Raw genomic sequence first — 21,292 nt, 5'->3', positions numbered from 1 at the left:
TTGCCATGGTCCCACAAAATCTCCAGCTAAGAGAGATTTGGGGGGTCTTCGGATGCTTGCAGGTCGGTGGAGGAGTACAGTAGGCATCTCATCAATAGATAGTTGAGCATCCACCTGATTATCAAACTCCTTCAAGGATACCTTGGTTGATTTGCAATTGGCCGCTTTGCTGTTTGATTTACTCTTGGCTAGTTTGCCCTTCTTCAATGATAGCTTGATACCTCTCTCTCTCTCTCTCTCTCTCTCTCTCTCTCTCTCTCTCTCTAATTCTCTAATCATCTTATGACAACTCGGTAGCAGCTCACTAAGGCATTTTGTTGAACAGGTGGATGTAGCACCGACTTTCTTCGTATGCCCCCCTTTCGGAAGAGGCGCGAATTGGTCTTACTACAGTTCGGACTCCTGTCACAGTTCTGAATCTAATCTCACAAAGTGCAATGTGAGACTGATAAACACCAAATAGTCCAAATCTAGCAATTGGTTTTGAAAAATCAATTTTGAATCAAAAAGCGCCAAACATGGACTACTTTGCCAGCTTACAGAGTCGCCACCTAAATATTTTGTTTTTGGGAAATTTAGGAAACCCTAACTCGTGCCAAAGGCCACGTGTCCATCATCACCAAAGTTGTCTCGGCTGGGGAACATGGGTACGAGAGGGGAAGGTCCTGAAATGAGCACCCCCGCTCGCCCGATCAAAGGATCGGTCTCTACTAAGCATGATATGTCATTTTATAAACACATGTGTTCTTATTCTGATTATTAATCTAACTTACTATGTGATGCACACAGCATACAAGTATAGACTAAATCGCAAGAATTGGAACAAAACAATTCATGTTTGTTTTCGAAAATAGTTTGAAAATGCCACCCTCAAGTGGGCTAAAGCGCGGACTTGCCACCCTCAAGTGAGCTTAAAACATGATGATTTGCCACATCGCAAAGCAGGCTTAAAACTCACATTTGATGAATTGTCCCAATTCAAGTAACAAAATCTTCATCTACAGGCATTCATGCAGTTCATCAATTAAGCAAATAGCCTCATGGCAAGCATGCTATCATGGCAACACTCACACTCATGCAAGTATGCTAAAGCGTAAAACTTACAGAGTACTCCGAGCTAAAACAAAAGCTAGTTAGAAATCATGCATGATCCTAACTATGCAAGATGCTTAATGCAACACATACAAAATGCAACTAAATAGGCTCGGCTACCTAAGATGGCATATGAATGCAACAGTTTGATACATGTATTCAAATAGGTACTGAAATACAATGCAGTTTGAATGATGCGCCGAGCCTGGTGCATGCAAGACAAATGAATGATGCAAACATGCAAGCATAAGGTATGCTAATTGAAAACGATCCCTAATCTAACCATCAAAAGCAGTTAAATAAAAAAGAGAAAGACGTGAGGTTGGAAGACATGCACACACACACACACACACACACTTATTACAACATTGTGCCCTCTCGAAGGAGGGTCTGAATGAATAAGCTAAGCTACTTCTAAGCTAAGCTAAGCTAGCTAATCTAATTAAACTAATTATACTAATTATACTAATTATTACACAACAAGATAAAGAAATAGCTAAACTAAGCTACTTAATTATTACAACACTTAACTAATTAACAAATTAATTAATTAATTTACAAAACCATGCTAAGTAACAAGTAAAGCATTAAACGATGCTGCCTCAGCTCTGCTTGAAAGATAAACATGCATGCCTCGGTTTCTCGCCCCGAAAAGCCCACCGGTTTGCTCTTGAGAGGCTCTGTTTGCAGGGTGTCTCCAAGAACTTTTGCTGAACCTTACCAAAACACTGCTGGAGAGTGCACTAGTGGCCTGCCAGCCATGATTGGTTGCTGCCAGCCATCTGCCAGCCAAGAGTGGGCTCTACCGGCCAAGGATGAAGAATTGCCGGCCACTGGTGTGCTGCAACCCCAAACTACAACAGAGCACAAAATAGAGGGAAATGGAGGGTCTCCCAAGGGTATGTTTGTACCATGCCCCTCCTTATCATCTTAAAACATCAAAGGAGTTGCACCATTGGATTCAAAAACCATCAATCAAGCATTTTGAATGCATGATGGCCAAAGATCCAACTTGTACACATTCAATAAATGCAAGACAAACAAGACTCTAGGACCACTACCTTATCAAGGATAATCAAAGACAATGTAGACAAGGGGGATTAGCTCATTTTCATCACTTCAAGTATGAAATGAACCAATCTTCCTCGTGTTCAATATAACGTCTAATTGAACACAATGCAATGCACACATAACATGCTTAGCTTGGCATGTTTTACTTGATTCAATTCTTGTTTACACATTTTAGCTTACCAAGTCATTCATTAATTGATTTTTCCAATGTGAAAGTCCTCTAATGAGAGAGAGAGGTCAATCAAAAGATGACTTGAGACATGAGAGAGACCATGCCTTTGACTAGGAGGAACCATCAAAAAAGGGTTAAAGCCATTTAAGCATAAGCCTCAATCCCATAGCTTAAGCACAACTTTAAGACTAACCATCCCTCAAAACAAATCAAAAGTGAAGAAATGAGGGAGATTGTAGAATGTTAGCGCTGAAATGGCATGAAACACAAGACTCTAACATGCAAACAACTCATGTACAACATGTTAGGAGATTTGAGCATTAAAACTTGTGAAGAGCTTTACACTAGAACCATGCAATATCAAACTCAAATGGCTAAACCAGCCCTAGACAGACCTCAAACATGCCAAAACAGTGGCCAAAAAGTGCTGAGATGGTAGCATGAAAAGCGAGAAAATCATGTTCATGTATTGGCTCACAAACAAGACATAAGGCACAACTCTCAAAAGCAACTAAAGAGTGATATATGTGAGAGTGTGATAGACGCTCTGAAATCACATGCTAAATGATGCTATATCATGCAAACATCACAAGCAAAGCATGCTAAGGGCCTCAAAACACAAGGCTAATGAAGCTAACTACACTAGAGCTATACAAAGTAAGTCCCAAAGGACCAAGACTACTCAAAACAGAGTTTAAGCATGTCAAAGCAAGGCCAAAAACATGCTGAAGTGGAGCCAACATATGCTAGAATAATAGGTTAAAACATCAAGTATGTTAAGCTAGTGAGCAAGATTACACTACAAGTGTAAGAACCAAGCATCAAATGACTCTACCAGCTGAAATCAGAGCTGTAACATGTCAAGAAAGTCACAAAAACATGTTGAGATCAAGTCAAGAGATGGTAAAAAAACATGCTCAACAATTAGGCCATCTACACATACAACCAAGATACAAGGAGGGGAGGCCACCCCCTCCTATTTTTTCCCTCAAAACTAAATTTTTACCACTAAAAATCCACTGAATTTCAATGGTTAAAAGGCCAAGAAAAGTTTGTCTGAAAAGCTTTAATAGGTAGCACAATTCTTAGCAAATAAGCAACAAAAAAGGGTAGACCGCCCCTAACTTCAAAAGGGCCTCAAACCACCATTTTTTAGCACCAAAAAAAAGAGGTTTTTGTGCTCCAAGGGACCTCAGCCCAAAGATATGCAACTTTGATGAAGGATGTCTAGGCAAACTAGAAGTGTTTCTCTACTTCCATGCACAAAAGGGCAAGAGAGAGAGAGGCAGAGATTTTGCTCTGAAAATTTTGTAGAGAGAAAGGGATTTTAGAGAGAGAGGCTTCCAAACTTGCTAACCTCTTCAAAATGATAGATATGGCCTTCATATATAGCAAAAATGAGAGCCTTGGTCGAAATATCTGAATACATGATAGCTGGAGCAATGTGGGAACAGTTGGAGGTAAATATCTGCAAAAAAAAAAAATGAGTTTTGACATCGTTGGCTAGCAAGGGATCATTGATTGCCGGCACTACATCATTTCTGGCCGACAAGGACCATCAATGGCCAGCACTTCATCATCCACGCCCGGCACCATTCACCAGTGGCCGGTAGAGAAAATCTACTCTCCAGGTCTAACTTCAAACGAGCATAACTCCTTCATCTGGACTCCTTTTCAAGTCATTCTTATGTCAAAATTGAATCCCTGGAAGTAAACCTCAGATCAAAATTCTAAGTGTGCAAAAAGTTATGCTCATTTTAGTGAAGCCGCTTAGTTTCGGTCCTACCCGGATTCATGCCGAACTTCTCCCAAACTAGTTTTCTTCTCTCCTCTCCTCTTTTCTTCAACCTCAAACCCCTAAATAAGGTGTTTTGAAAGATTTTCAAATAGGTTTCACCTCTCTTTTATTCATTTCCACTTTGTCCTTGCTCGATTTGCCGAAAAGCGCGACATTTAACAAAATGCGAGCGTCGGAATATCGTAGAATCATTTTTCAAAAATATTTTGAAAGAGAGGGTTTTAAGGTCTAAAATCTTTTGGTCAAAATTGTTTTAGTCCAAAAATGGGGTGTAAGGTTGGGATTTGACTCTCTCCTTGCCGAAGAAATCGAACCTTTGCACTGCATAACTTTCATCACCAAGTAAACCATCAGCGGCGCCCAAGTCTTAAGGGCAGTCAAAAATGGGGTGTCTACAGTGGAGGATGACTCAGGACCAGCAAACAACAACTCTCAAAGCTGCGAACTTGAGAGATGTAGAAGAGAAAAAGCTCTTTACCCGAACTCTGGTTTACTCTATGGCGTAAGAGAGCTCTGGCAGAATACCGATGCTGCTGCTTCTCTCTCTCTCTCCCTCCAATCTTGACAAAAGATTGAGAGGAGAGGGCCTCTAGTTTTCCCACTAGAGATCTCTGGTTCGCTGGAGAGAGACACTAGAGTTCGGTATAGTAAGGTCTCACAAATAATATCACTGTAGTTGTCAAGCAAAAAAGACTATGTGAGGGCTCTAAGAGCTGTTCACTCAATCTCTCTCTCTCTGTCTCTGTCAAAGAATATCATAAGATGGTGTTTATAGGGTCTAGATTTGATTCCAATGAGAAGTTTCTCTCTCTCTCTCTCTCTCTCTCTCTCTCTCTCTAAGTATTTCTGAAACCCTAAATTTTGATTCAATGGAAGCGTGTGAGAATGAATGAAGCAAGTTACAGAATCGCAAATGCAGAATCGCAATTTCAAAAGTTATTTGCAAAAGGGTTAGTAAAGAACTAAAAACATATCTAGAGTTGGCACAATGCAAAATAATTCAAGAGAGATGAAAAGAAAACCTGATTCAATTGTTTCAGACATTCTTTTGATGTTTGATTATTTGCAATTACCCTAACTTCTTTTATTGCGCACAGTTGCCCATTCTCACTGTTAAAATCGCTAATACAAGGATATACAAGTAGATGGCGATCTGCCACAAGGTGCCATCCCCTCATGTGCACTGATGGCACATGAGCAATGCAAGGTTATACAAGCAGATGATGCTCTGCCACAAGGTACAGTCCTCGCTCCCTCTCTTGTGCAATACTATGAGACTTAGGTTTGTTCATGGGTCGATCCGGTTCAGGTTAGTCTGCCAATCAAACCACAAACATTGAGTTCATTTTTTTTTGGACCAATTTTACCCGCATTTTCTTCTTTAAAATCATGTTTCCAAGAAACCGATTTTGGCGGTCAGCTTTAGTTGGCTCTAGCAACCGCCTCCCTTTGCCATTTCACCCCCTCAGCAAAGCGAGAGAGTGGAGATGAAAGGTTCCTCGTTACTAAGAAGGTGATATGTGTCATCATTTTTCTTCACAAGGTTCACAGATGCAAAACTTTTTTGAGTGTGGAGATAAAATACCAAAGTTTCTCTTTCAAGAAGTTTGAGATCTTTTTGTTTTATAAAATTGAAGAAGATTTGACTACAACAAATTGGATAGGGAAAAAGCAAGAGACTGGTTAGCATGAATGAGTTTAAAAGGGAGAAACTGAGACAATTATTTTATATCTACATATAGTATGGAGAATGATGATGGCCATAAATTTTTATTTATTTATAAATTTTGAATTAGATGACCATGATCTGGGTCAAAAAGTATCACATTGAGGTCGTCTAAGTAACATTTATAGTCTTTGAGGTATAGTTACTTAGCAAATATTATATGTTTCTTGTGCTTGCAAATTTGACCGACAGTTCTCAATTAAATGGTTAAAAAGTGGTAAAACTAAAGATAAAGAGATCACGAAGTTTCTCAGCACAAGCAATAGGATCTCTACACGAGCGACAGACACAAGATGATTACCACAACACTATTGAGCCTCCTTGCACAAGGGCCATCCATCGCATGAGCAACCACCTTAGGCATATGAGCGGCCAATCCCCAAAGGCTTACTGTCAAAGCTCCGCATGTGTAGAGCATTTTGGCAGTAAGTGTAGCCAATCCTTGAAATGTGTGCATGGAAATAAAAAAATAAACTTAAGGAAATTCAAGTATAAAAGGAAATTCAAGTATAAAAGAAAAAGAAAATAAAGTAAAATGGGGCTTTGATATTCTTTGATTGAAAGAGGAAGGCAACTAGGGCTAAAGGAAGCAAACCTTGCACATCCATGGGGTTCACCACTATTTCCATTTCTTTGTCATTCATTCTTATCTTCATGAGTGACTAAGCACTAAGACTGTGTAAAATACTATCCAATCCACACTGATTCACTAACTAACCATATGATTGTTTGAATTATGATTTGAAATTTATAATTCTTCTTTAAAACTATTTCGCTTCATTATATGATACATGCTTTTTCTTTTTCTTGATTGAATTTTCTTGTTTTGTGATCAGATATAGTGTGAAAAAATGTTTGAGGCCTACAAAAAACACCCACAATAATGTGATATCATATGTAAACTCTTGATTTGTTATACACTCAATAGCATGGGCCCAACTCCTTTACCACATCAATGGGGGTGAAAATGTTGGTCTAAAAGTGTAGTTATGTAAGCACATCTCCAATGGTCATTGTCACTTTGGCAATACCAAAGCTATAATTTGGAATGCTATAGTAGCAAAATATCAAATTATAGTAATTGTACTCCAATAGTGATATGTCATTTTGGCACACCTCTTACCAACTTTCTCTCTTTTTTGTAGGTGGTGTTTGGATTTAATTTTTTAAGTTATTTTTTTGTTCAATTTTTTAGCCTTTTGTGATCATTTAAAAAAAAATTTAAAAAAACTATATATTTAGATTCTATATAATTAAATGAACCAAAATAATAAAAAATAAAAATATTAAAAAAAATGAGATTCTTGTAATTCATCCAAAATTCAAATACCATAAAAGATTTATTAAAAAAATGAGGTTTGGGGCATTGTCTCATGAAGGGTTGTGCAAAATACCGCATAATCAGTTAAAATCGCACCAATTTGCATCAATTTACATCGCTCTATCAGCTAACAACGGATTAAACTTTAAAATTTATAATTCGCCTTTCAAACTACTATGCTATAGTTAATACATATATATTTTTTAACATCCAATGAAATATCAAAGTAAAAATGAGGGTGAGAGACATTTAAGATGTGAAATTTTTTACAAACTAATAATTATATATACAAAACATATTAGTAAAATTTATTTGTGTTATATATATAAAAATATTATGTAAATTAGTGTTATATATTATGCAGATGTTTGATAATTGATTAAAATATACTTCAATTCGTCAATCCATCTAAAATTGTCAAAATTGCAAATTTCCAATCTACCAATCCATCAATCCGCCATTCAATTTATAATTTTACTCTCAAACCGTCCGAACCACCCCTCTCACACCCTTAGTCTCACTAGTGATTGGGCACATGCGTTGCATGTGACACGTGATTTTTCATTAACTATTAGTACTATAATCATGCGTATATCTTAAATTGGCATGCGATATGTATACAAAATATGAAGACTTGTATGGATAAATTGATTAGTATCCAAAAACAATTAAGTAAGAAATGAATATATACTCAGCTGAAGAATTTAAATGATAAATAAATTTTTTTATAAACATAACGTAATTTATATTTACAATCTTATCTTAAACAATAAATAATAAATAGAACCTTTAAATATATAGTTTTACACAAATTTTTTTCTATCAACTTCCCACTTCAATTTTTCATAATCCGTACTTGTAATATAATTGAAGGTATGAAATTAATTACACAATTGCACAATTTTGTTTAATAGTTCATCTCATAATACAAATTTATTGAACCCACTATTGCATATTATTTGCATACTATCACTATAAGAAATTGCACTTTTGGCGACTACTTTTCGTGACGACATCAATTTTTCATAGCCAAAACTATATTTTTGGCGACACAATGATCAATTTCGTTGGTAAAAGTAGACCTTCACCAACGCAATTTATTACCGTAGCTAAAAAAGCATAACATTCACTAGGCGTCAAAATTTTAAAAATTTTAGTTACGAGACTTACTTTTTAGCAACACAATAAGCGTCGCTATTAATGTGCTGCATGGGCAAAGATTTAAACATTTAGTGACGATAACACTATTCGTCAGTAAAAGTTTTGCTGAAATGAGGTGATTTAGTGATTTGTGTTTTTATTATAACTTTTCAAAGAGTTTTAAATATTCTAGTTATTGAATTGTAAAATTAAAGTGATCATCGAATTAGATCACAAAATGAACACATCAAGCCCAACCACACTCTTAAGTTGAGATGGCTAATTTGAGATAATCTAAACTTTTCTAAAGAATGTAGTTAGATTATCAATGTCAATATGTTGGTTTTATTTTCAGAAACTTCTTTCAAAAAAAAATTTCTAAAAAATTAAAAAAAAAATACTTATTATTTTTGTATAATTTTATCTTTTAGGAGGTCATAAATAATTTTTAAAATATATTTTTAATTTTTTCAAAAAAAAAACTAAAAACTATTTTTATTTTTATTGTTTTTGTTTTTTTCTTTCTTTTTTTTGGGGGGGGTGATCTACCCCTAAAAATTGAGGCGGTGGAAAGTTCCTTTCAAAATTCCCTCTGTTTTTTCCCAGGATAGGTAAACCCCTCGTCACTCTCCACGATTTTCATTCTTTGGCAGCGGCGAGATTTCAACCTGGAAATGGTGCTCTCTCTTCAACGGTGAGACTGCTTGGGCGGCGGCGACAGTCGACGGCTTGAAGGGGACTGATTTCGTTCTCTTCTTTTCGATTTGAAAAAATATCAGTTCGATTCTTGAGGTACGTTCATATTCCACCTCTCTCTCTCTCTCTCTCTCTCAAATTCACTCCATATTTGTTCGATTATTTGGTGTTAACTGTTTCAAATGCTACAACAGAACCTAATCAAACCAGCATGAAAATGAAATTAATGGTTACAAATCTATGTTTATACAAAGAAGGTTATATATATATATTGATTTGTTTTCTCAATTTACTGGCTAATATGTTGGCATTTCATAGAGTAGTTTTCATTAGGATTTGAGCTTGTGTTGTTTTTCGTGATGCTGTTTGGCCATTTCCATTAGGAAAATATATTTTCTTTTCTTTTTTACAATTTGTTAATTTTCTTGTATGGCCACGTTTCTCATCTATGGTCATTGATACTGTATTATATATATATACCTTTCGGATGAATCCCAAGCCTGTGGAAATGGCCATGGATGAGTCGGTTCTTTAACATCCCATGAGAATCCAGGGCATCTTTTTCATCAAAAGCATTCCTAAATATTGATTTGTTTTCTCAATTTACTGGCTAATTTGTTGGCATTTCATAGAGTAGTTTTCATTAGGATTTGAGCTTGTGTTGTTTTTCGTGATGCTCTTTGGCCATTTCCATTAGAAAAATATATTTTCTTTTCTTTTTTACAATTTGTTAATTTTCTTGTATGGCCACGTTTCTCATCTATGGTCATTGATACTGTTTTTTCCTTTTTGCTCATATGTTTAGCTAATCATATTGCTGCATCATATATGTTTTCTACAAATTGTCTCTATAGTAGCTCACATAGACTAGATTTATGTGACTGCGGGTTCATATAATTGTTCTTACTATTGTTGTGCTATTATTATTATTGGTTTGGATCAATCCTCATTTTCAATTGGTTCAAAACTGGAATAGGTTCATTTCTTGTTGATTTGCTTGTGCTTGAATTTTTGCATGTCTTCAATTCTTGTAATGCTACACAGAACGCATCTATGATATTAATTCTTTTACTGGCTAAAGCTAAAGGACATTACCACAAACTAAGTGCTTATTCTCTATATTAATTTATCTTACAGTTTTTTTACCCCCAGAGCAGAGCAAGACAAGGGGCCAGAGCAAGTAGCTGTGTCTGAAGTTGTGGGCTCTGGCCCTTCTGAATAATGTATTGCAGATGGTATATGATCCAACTTGTGAAGTTATTAGAATTTGTCTATTTTGTTTTTTTTAGTGGATGGATGAAATGAAGTTGAAAGAAATAGTACTGAATTTCGGCATTAATGCTTGTTTTAATTTTTTTCGAAGTATTCTGTATTAATCTTTTTCAATTGAATGCTTGGATCAGATATCCGTGTTGTTTGTCACCTCCTTAGGAAATTGACGAGTATGAACTTGTTGATCCTATTGATATATTGACTCCTTTACAGAATATAAGATTTTGGGATGGAGTGGTAAGTCCTCTCAATATTTTTTTCATGTTATTCACTGACATTTATCTCTTATATTTGTTGTACTTCTAGTTTGTAATTGTTCTCTCTAATTAATGTGAGGAAAATCCAATTTATTAGCTTTCCTCTTTAACTATGTAAAGCTTAAACCAGGTGAAGTGTAATGCCCCGAAAATAATACAATAATTCAATAGCAAAGACTAATCCAAAATGATATAAATAGAGTATTAGGCTTTCATTAATCAGTATCAATTTACAAAAGGGGCACATGCATTACACACTCATAAGCTTTACCATGAATCTATAGCATGTGGCACCAAACTAAATGATCAACAAAATGAATGCCCTACAGACTTACAACTTTCCAAGACGATGCTTGGTTACAACAAAACGAGTTAGAAGCTCAATACAAATAAAGCCCTAGGCTTGTACAAAAAGTGATACATAATAAACAAAAGTGAGCTCTCAACTCTACAATCCTCCCAAGCTAGGTCCTAGGCGGAGGCATATCACCAGCACCAGAAAATGGTTTTTCCCCAAGTAGGGTGAGCTAAAGCTCAGTAGAAACAATTTATCACAATATATGAATCTTAATAAAGATATAAGTGTGATATGCATATACAATGCCTATGACAAATCATTCATAGTGTTACAAGATCATAATATGCCAAGTTTTACATCTCAAGCCATTTTAGTCTTACTTCATTGCATGACAATTCATTTCACCTCAATCCATGAGTCAAATCCATTGTTACCCAGACAACTCAACTGAGGTTACAGCTCAGTGGTTCTTTAACTAATACAATCATCACATAAACCTCAATTTGCCATTTTACGGAAGTTTTGTTCGCGGGATTTGGCACCCACGTATATTGTCACAAACCAAACTCGCCCCTATAGGTTTAGCGTCGAAACCAACCAGTAATCCTCAAATTACTGAAGGCCTCTAAACAATTAGACTTATAATTAGGGGCTGCAAAAATAAATACATAACAGAAATACATAGTTCATTGAGCTGTGCAGATATACATGGGACTGATAAGCTTAAACTTTTATAAACATACGAGTGACATCATAGGTACAGTATTTACACATCACCTCATGCACACATAAAAGGAAAACTTGTTCATAAAGCAATAGGAATAGTCTTATGCATCCATATTAACACAGCTACAAAACATGACTTGATATGGAATCTCCTTGTGAGGCGCAAAAGGTAGTTGACAAACACAAAATGCTTTAAGCATCATCTTAAGCCTGATCACGAGCTTGCTCACCTATATACATAATAAATAACTAGTGAGCGAAGGCCCAGTGAATAATAACAAAGTAAAGGGGTAAATGAATGATGTCCCATAACCATTTTTGAAACCAAAGTTCATATTCGCATTCTCATTCTGAGCATTTATAGAAATCAAAGTTCATACTTAATCACACATAGTGCATCCGTTAGCGCTGACAGATCACATATAGAATATCTGAAATCATACTTACCAGTTCTATTGAAGAACCTCCGGCCGGGTAAGGATAACTCGTCAGTTCCATAAAGAAACCTCCGGACTAGGAACCTGTAAACTTGTCAATTCCACTTAGGAACCTCTAGCTGGGTACAGATAGCTTGTCAGTTCCATAAGGAACCTCCGGTACCGGGAGCTTATAACATACTTGAATCATAGCATAATGTCACTAACATACTTGAAACATAGCATAATGTCACTTGTAACATACTTGAATCATAGCATAATGTCATAAATGCTTGTTATTGTTAGACAATCATTTATAGTATAAAACATGACATTCCATTCAACAGATCTTATTTCATATACTGAAAATAATTTAACTTCAACATAGCTTTACTAAGTTATTACTCACAGATAATAGATGCTTCAAGTAAACAAACTGAGTAGGCAATTCAGCTTCCTTGTGGCATGTGACCTAAACAGCATGACAGATACATACATTGAAATAAACGTTCGGATTATACATAACTTATTTCATTTGTTCTTAGTGTGTTTCTACCCTTTATCCTCATTATGATGTCTTAATCATGGCCTAGGGGTGCCTAGGATGGAATCAAGATCCAAAATTGCACTTGAAAACATTTTCCAAATCTTGCTGAAAACAGAGTCCACGCTCGAGCGTGGTAGTCCACACTCGAGCGTGACTTTCCTCGCTCGAGTGGGCATGCAGAATGTGAGGATCCGCTCAAGCATAACTTCCCTCGCTCAAGCGGTCTATAAATTTTGAAAAAGTACTGGTTGCTTGTTTTTCACGCTCGACGGACGCTCGATCCTCGCTCGAGCGTGAGACTCAGACCTTCACTCGAGCGTGACTTTTATCGCTTGAGCTTGCTGCAAAACGCAAGAACTTCTGAGGGCTTGCATTTCACGCTCGAGCGTACTTCAGATCGCTCAAGCGGAAGTGCACGCACTCAGAGTGGTCGCTCGAGCGTGGATTCCTACTCTCGAGCGTATATGCAAATTCTGGAATTTTCAGATTTGATCTCCAAGTTCAAAACTCAAACTTAAAGCTGCAAAACTTGATTTTCTAGGCCAAAACTTGAGGAAATACATGGAAACTCTTAAAACAACATGAATTAAAGATCATTACAAGAAATCATGGCCCACTGGCTTACTAATTGAGCAAAATCCAACTTGAAGTGTAGAAACATTTTATGAATATGACATGCATGCTTAATTTGAGTTCATAGCTTCCCAAAACATGACCAAATGAAATATTCAACTCAAAAACATGGTGAATTCTTAGATCACAACCAAAATGTGAACATGCATGGGAGATTTCTCATGAAAAGAACTTCAAAACTTCATGATATGGACATGCATGCATGGAAGGACTTACAATTCCCAAGTTCTAACTCAATTCTTGCATAAATCAACATAATTCTCTTGAGTTCATGCATTATAGTCCAGATTTCAAGGTTTAAGGATAAAATTCTTACCTAGAGGCATGAGTTCACAAGTGTTGAAGTTATAACTCTTAAATTCTCTACAATTCCTCTAATTCTTGCTAGCTTGGCTTCAAATTGACTCTAATCTCTCCCCCTTCTCTCACTCTCATGGTTATGTGTGTGTGAATAGGCTCAAGAGTATGCTGAATGAAGGAAAGAAAGATGAGTGGAGGCAATAGGTGCCTTATATAGGCTTGCCCATTGATAGTTAATTAAGGCTAATCACATGGGCATCAAATTAATCTATTTAAATCGTTTCGAATCGAATTTCAATTGAACCTACCATAAAATTCTAAAAATTCCAATTAACACATGAATCAAGTCGATTTCGTGATTGGATGCCGATAAGGCCTTCAATTCGTAGACCGAAATAAAAGCATGAACAAATCTTTCTATGTTAAACAGATATAAACACAAAATAATGCAATACACATGTAATTAACTCAGGATTTCTTCCTAATTACTTGTTAAGCATACTTAAGCATGGATTAACGTTAATCATGGGTTGGGGTTATATCATATATACGCACGGTTTTTGAGACTTTCACCCTGGACACACAGGCCAACTTAATTCAATGTAGTCCATCCCTTTCTCCTCCCAATAATGGAGTACATCCCCTTTCTCCTCCCAATCATCATACATAGACAATGTATTAAAACACAGTCATATTCAATGACAACTGATAAGAGATTAATTTCAATTCACTCAATCCTCATGCAATTTCTACAACAATCATAGTTATCCTCCATCGATTGCCCAAAATAGATATTTCTAAACATATATACAATCTCCACAATAGATAAACTATCCATATTTTCATATATGAGAGATGACAAATATCCAACCCCACCATTTACATACATATCTATCCAATCTCACATTTTCCATACCAATTTCATTATTTATACAAAATAATTATTTGAAACATTTTAGGGCAAAACCCTATTTTCTTCCAAATCCAATCCATGTGTCAAAATCAACAAATTTAACACAACACACCTCATATCTACACCCATAATTATTTTCAATACCTTCATTTGAAAACCCCTCTTTTGATTTTTAAACCAAATCCTAGGTTTGTCTAAATCCTCCAAATCTCGACATTTATTTACACAATCAACAAATAACTAAGTTAAGAATGATAGGAGGGTGTCGAAAGTCTCTACCTCGAGCTTAGAAGAGGAAAAATGAAGGAAAGCCCAAAAGTTGACGGTGACGAAACAACGATTTGTTCCAATCAAAACGAAGCCCTAAACAAGCTCTACACTTAATCTCAAAGGAGCAAGGTGAGGAGATGCTTCCACGTGAGTAGATCATGAGATCTTTGAGCAAAAGGTGATTTTACAGAGGGAAAGAGTGTCTCACAGTTTAGAGAGTGAAAAGAGAAGAAAATGGTAAGGGACCTATTTATAGTACTAGGTCAAAATGAAATGAAATCCCAAAGTCAATCCAAAAGGTCAAGTCAAAATCCCCAAAAAGTAGGGCCCAAAATTGACTAAAAAATCTAGAAAAATGTCACAGGGGTCGACCCCTGTAACAGTGGTGTCGACCCCTGTGGGGTCGACCCTTAAGAAGAAAAGGTGGAACATTTATGTTTGACAGTAGGCAAGGTGTCGATACCACCCAGCCTAGTGTCGACACTAAATTTCAGCAAGCAAACCCAGATTCTGCTGCATACAAGGGTCGACCATTCCCAGACTGGTGTCAACCCTTCAGGCCACCAACAAAAGACAAGTGTCGACACTACAAGGCTGGTGTCAACACTAAATTTCAGTACCTATTCCAGGAACACAGCAGCAAGATAGTGTCAACCCTTCCAACATTGGTATCAACCCTTAGAGCTAAACAAAGCAAAGATAAGGGGCAGTGTCGACCCCCAACAAGGGTGGTGTCGACCCCCGAAGCCAAAACCAACTATGAAGAGAAAAGAATGACCATCGCGAATATGGTTTTTCAGATTCAAAAGGAATAAATGGATCATCTGAGCCTGGATCGCTATATGAAGCATTGCATTTAGGGGCAAATGAACTCCAGAGCATCTCCAACGGTAGTAGGCATTTTACCTATCCAAATATTACTATAAAGTATATATTTTATTTTGCCTATCAACTGTTTTATGTTTTTACTCCAACCATGCTCTTTATTTTAGCTATTTATCCAAATACTATTAATTTTATAGAATGCCACGTCAACAATAAAGATGGAGGGAAATGATCCTAATGATTGAATACATTTTGCCTAGCGTTGAAGGCTAGCTACATGTAGCTAGTGAATATGAGTTGAGCCAAAATGCCTAATCATATGCCTAGTGCATTGGAATTGAAAAAAGTGAATCACACTAGGCATTTTAACTAATAAGTATTATATGCCTAGTGCATTGGAGATGCTCATGGTGAGTGTATTGAATGCATGGCAACTTTAGACAATGTTGTGCATGCTGGCCTAACTCCAAAGAACCGAGATGTCCAAATTCTTTGTTCCGTGCTCACATACAAACAGGTGAGGATATTTTTCATTGAAAAATGTTCTGTTTGTTTGGTGGTTCTTGCTCCTTCTATTTTTATTTTTTCCTTTTTTAATATTAAACACCTAACTAATCCATTAGGCCTATAGTTCGTAAAACCCTATAGTATCCAAGTATGCTTTCCTTTATAATATAAGATGCCAGAAATTAGATGCCCTGCTAAATTGACTGTATGGTTGGACAAAACATTTTTCTTGTTAATAAATTAGAGAATAACTCAAAAGCATAAAGGACAATCTACCTCCAAAATAGCTACTTTCATGCCTGTTTATATTCCCCACTTTCCATTCTTTTTCTCCACTAATACATTTTGGCATATTCCAATATTGTTGTCCATTTTTAAAAGAAATGTATTTTATGTTGCATTTTACAATATCATTGTTTTTGGATGAGTATGAATGCATTTACCAAGCTGAAACAAATTAAACCTGATGTCTCAATCAAGTGGGGTTGGCTACATAATTTTTTTTTTTTTTTTGTCATTTAGCTCTATCAAAGTTTGTATGTTCTATTAAATTAAATAAATTCATATTTTTTTTTTCATTGTGGCAAGTATGCATCACATGTTAGCTCAAGTCTTCCATGTTGAGTTGTTCTCTCTCAACTTTTTTTCAATAAATGCTATTCCTACCATTTCATGAATATATTCATTTCTAATCTATCTTTTTTAGTTTTACCACACAACTATCCAAAGCATTCTCATCTCAGTTGCCCAATACTCTGTTCTATAAAGCAGAATTGATGGCCTTCTATTAAGTATGAATGCATTTAATAGAGTAAAATAGAGGGATGCTTCTGGAAATTCAGACTATATTAGTTGGTTATGAGCAGAGTCAATGCATATCCCCTGAAAAACTGTATGTAATCAGTGGCTTAATAAATACAGCCACATCACCACATGTTTTTGTGTGCACATGTAGATGTAACTTCTTTGTTAACACATTTTTATACTATTCTGGAGAAGTTAACAGAGACTGGTGGATGACTATGAATGTGCATTGTGACAATTGGGTCATTAATCATTACATTGGATTCCAACCTCAAGTATGCAATTGTTCCTTACTGAAACAGCGAAATGCAGAAATTGCTCTCTTCATTTTTACATTTTCAAAACTAGACTTTGCAAATGTTGTGCCCTCTTTCTATTGGCTTCTTGTGCATTGCTGGTGTTCTGACTTTTTGGCAATTTACTAGTTTTAAGTTTCACTTCACCGGTGTGAAAGATACTATTTAATTGTCTTCGTTGGGTTAATCTGTTCTCTATTTTCATTGCATGATTTGGTGTTTTGTTGCAGGGTTATCTTATGAATATTTGTGATTTTGTTACTAATCATTGTGTATTAGTGTGGTGGTAGTAGTTAGTTGGGATTAAATCTATGAAATTATGTAAACAAATAAGTAGATGTACATCTATATTTTCCATGTTCAAGCTTTCTGAATAGAAAGAATGCATAACTACATATAAGGAGTAGATGTCTGACAATTCTTTAGGAAATTGGAATTATAAAAGCAAGGGAAAATATTATTCAGTCAAATGTGGTTGTTTTCTTTATGTTGGACTGCATCTGAATAGAGACTGAGAGTAGGAACAGATCCTGCTTCTAGCCCCAATCCATGGCACCTAGTTAGAATATCTTTATTCCTGCTAAGTTTCAGGATTTCTATACAGGATGGAGACAGCTGAGCATTTGTTTTCACACTGCCACACATAGCCACGGTAATACGGTTTGTTTGGTTCATCTGTCTCTTAAGGTGCCAGACTATTCTATTGCTGCACAAAAAAAGAAAAAAAATATGTACTCCCTATTTAGTACCCCATTGGAATTTTTTAAAAAAGAGTAAATAACACTGTTGTCCCTTGAACTAAATTATTTTCCCATATATTTTGGCTTTTTTAGCACTACCTGATGACATATTTTTCTGGAGACAAATTATAGCGATCCCGGTTTTGACCCGATTCTTGTGGTGTTCCGGACTCAGGTTCAATGTTTTCATGTTGTCGTTTACCTCTTTCTTCCCTCGTATATCTTTGAAAATTGGCCTTTGGGTTGTTGTGGTTGTGTTTAGAACAGGTTGGTTGCTTGTTTGTCCAAAACCTTGTTGTCCAGAATTTTGGTCTTCCGCTCGAGCGGGCCTTCTTGCACTCGAGTAGGATTTGCAAATCCTCAGTACCTTGCACGTCTGCAAAAGTGCTGGTGGAGTGTCTTTCACGGTCGAGCGGCGTTTCCTACGGTCGAGCGGATGGGCACTCAAGCGTCCATCTTTAAGCTCGAGCGGTTGGTCTGTCGTCTGCAAAAGTTCTGGAGGTGTGCATTCTACGCTCAAGTGGAACAAATCTTTGTGTCTGACTCTCAAGTGTAAAACCTTCCGCTCGAGTGGACTACGCGTATATCAGATCGCAAAAAGCACTTTTTACATCACTTTTTCATATCTTTTCATCCAAAACCCTAAAGTTGAGAGCCTCTCTCTCTAAAACTCACATTCTCTTTACATTTTGACCTAGATCCTTTGATCTCTACATCCTTGAGCCTTCATTAAAAAGATAGAGCTACTCAAGATCTTCTCTTTGACCCGATTAGAGTTGGATTTTGGCATTTTTGGGGTTCCATCCTTGCTTGGCTCATCTTCTCTCTTTGAGGTAGGGATTTTCAACACTTTGTTATGAGTTTTAACTTAGTTACTTGTGATTGCGTAACAATGGTGGGTTTTGGTGGTATTTTGAACAAAACCTAGGGTTTGGATATAAAATGGAAAGAGGGGTTTTTGGCGAATGAGAAGGAAATGATGGTCGGGTTTGAAAATGATGTTGTATGGTGTCAAAATAGTTGATTTTGATACTTGGTTGAGATTTGGGAAGAAGAGAAAGTTTGCCCTAAAATGAGTATTATATTTGTTTTGTATAAATAAATGAAATTGATGTTATAAACTTGGAATTGGACAAGTATTGAAATGGATGGTGAAATGAAATAGATGATGTGTCTCATCTTTGAAAATTTTGAATAAATTATCTGTCTTGAGAATTTATGTGTGTTTAGAAATATCTATATTAAGCTATCAGTGGAGGATAGCTTTGATTGTTGTAGAAATTGAATGTGGATTAGGTGAATTGAAACTATCCCATGGTTGATTATCATTGAATATGATCATGTTGTAAATACATTGTATATGTATGTTTATTTGGGAGTGGAAAAGGGACATACTCCATGTGTGATTATGTGTTTATATACATTACATATGTATGTTTCTTTGGGAGGAGAAATGGGATGGACTCTATTATAATTAAGTTGGTCGGAGTGCCCTGAGTGAAAATCCCGAAATCTATACATGGGTGCCGATCCCGCAAACGAAATATCCGTAAAATGACAATTGGAAGTGTTATGTGTGGATTGTAAAAATGTTAGATCATTGAGTTGTACTCTCATTTGGGTCATTGGAAGATAATGGAAATTGACTTATGTATTTGAATGAATTGGAGGAAAAATGAATTGAAATATGGAAGTGATATTCTATGGCAATACATAGTATGAATATTTTATCCCGGTTATTGTATATGCATATACACTTATATCTTTGTTAAATCACATATATTGTGTTAGATTATTCCTACTGGGTTGTGGCTCACCCTATTTAGGAAACACATTTTCAGGTAATATGTGTTAGATTATTCCTACTGGGTTATGGCTCACCCTATTTGGGAAAAACATTTTCAGGTAATTGTGGCATGTCTCCACCAAGGCAATAGCATTGAAGGGATTTTCGGAAAGGAAGAGCTTCTTGTTTCGTTATATTTTGTATAGCCTAGGGTTTTTATTGTAAGGGCTAGTCCCACTTTTGTTGTAACCAAGTCGAGGCTTGGAAAGGTGTAAGCCCGAATGGCATTTATTTGTGTAAACTCTTGTATATTAATTTCATGTAATTAAAGAACCTTATATTCTGATGTATCTCGTTACTTATATGTGCTTATGGGTGTATATCTGTGGTTATATTTTGATGGCGTTACACAAATGGCTGAAAGGATAAAAAAAGCCAGTTTAGGGGGTTGTGTATAGCGATCCCGGGTTTACCCTTGTTGTACAGTGATCCGGACATGTGTCCGTGGATGTTAGTAGTTGATCATTACCTTGTGTACATCCTTTCTTACTTTGTAATTGAGTTATAGGATGTGTTGGGCAGGTTTGTTACAGGTTGGTTGAGTTTAGAAACCAAAACTAGTTGCCCAAATTTTGGCCTGTCCGCTCGAGCGGGGGTTTTGGCGCTCGAGCGGGGAATACACCCATCCAGTATTTCCTGTGCAGTGTTGGACGCTCGAGCGGGGGACTGGACGCTCGAGCGGGAGGTTGTGAGTTACGCTCGAGCGGGGCTTCGAGCGCTCGAGCGAGGACCTGTTGTGTCGAGATGCTGGGAGAGTGCATCCGGCGCTCGAGCGGGAGTTTGGCCGCTCGAGCGGGAGTCTGTGAGTGACGCTCGAGCGGGGGTTTGGACGCTCGAGCGGGGCGACTTTTATATAAATCCGAGATCCGACTTTTGGATCACTTTTTCACTTTCTCTTCTCTCTCCTACTTTTCCAAAAACGCCATTGTTGAGCCTCTCACTCTAGATACTACCTTCTCTCTAGGTTTTGATCTAGTAGGAGTGATTTGCTCATCTTTGGCCTTTACAAAAAAGTTGTTGATCGTCGAGGGCTACATTTTAATCTGAAAATTTCGGGTTTTGGAGCACATTGGGTTTTGTCTTCTTCTCCTTTGGGGCTCCGAATTTGAGGTAGGGATATCCTACTCCTCTCTATGGATTTTGTCTTTAAATTTTAGTATTTTGAGATGTTGGGGTTGGTTTGGTAATTTTGTGAGAGTTTGGGGTTTTTGTGTAATTTTACAAAAGTTGGGGTTTTATTCGTAATAAACCTAGATGCATGTTTGGCGTAGAGAAATGGAATAAATGTTGAATCATTGATGAAAATGGAACCTTAAGGGTTGTAAATGTTAATTATGGAAAATGACTTAATTACATTGTTGATTAATTGGGATAATTAATTGTGAGAAATGAGGAAATGAAATGGAATTGTTGAGATTGGGAATGCATGGGGTTAAAGGGTGTAGTTGAATTATTTATCACTCACCGAAATGAAATGTTGATTTAATATCTATTTGTGCATTTATTTCCTGTTTAGAAATAACTGCCTTGGGCTATCGGTGGAGGATAGTCGTGATTGTTGTAGACAATGCATGATGATTAGGCAAACTAAAACTAATCGATTGAATGTGTCATAGAATATGACGG

This window comes from Camellia sinensis, chromosome 1, assembly GCF_055761805.1.
Source record: "Camellia sinensis isolate YWXY chromosome 1, ASM5576180v1, whole genome shotgun sequence".
Classification (NCBI taxonomy): Eukaryota; Viridiplantae; Streptophyta; class Magnoliopsida; order Ericales; family Theaceae; genus Camellia; species Camellia sinensis.
Note: the sequence above shows the minus strand (reverse complement) of the source record.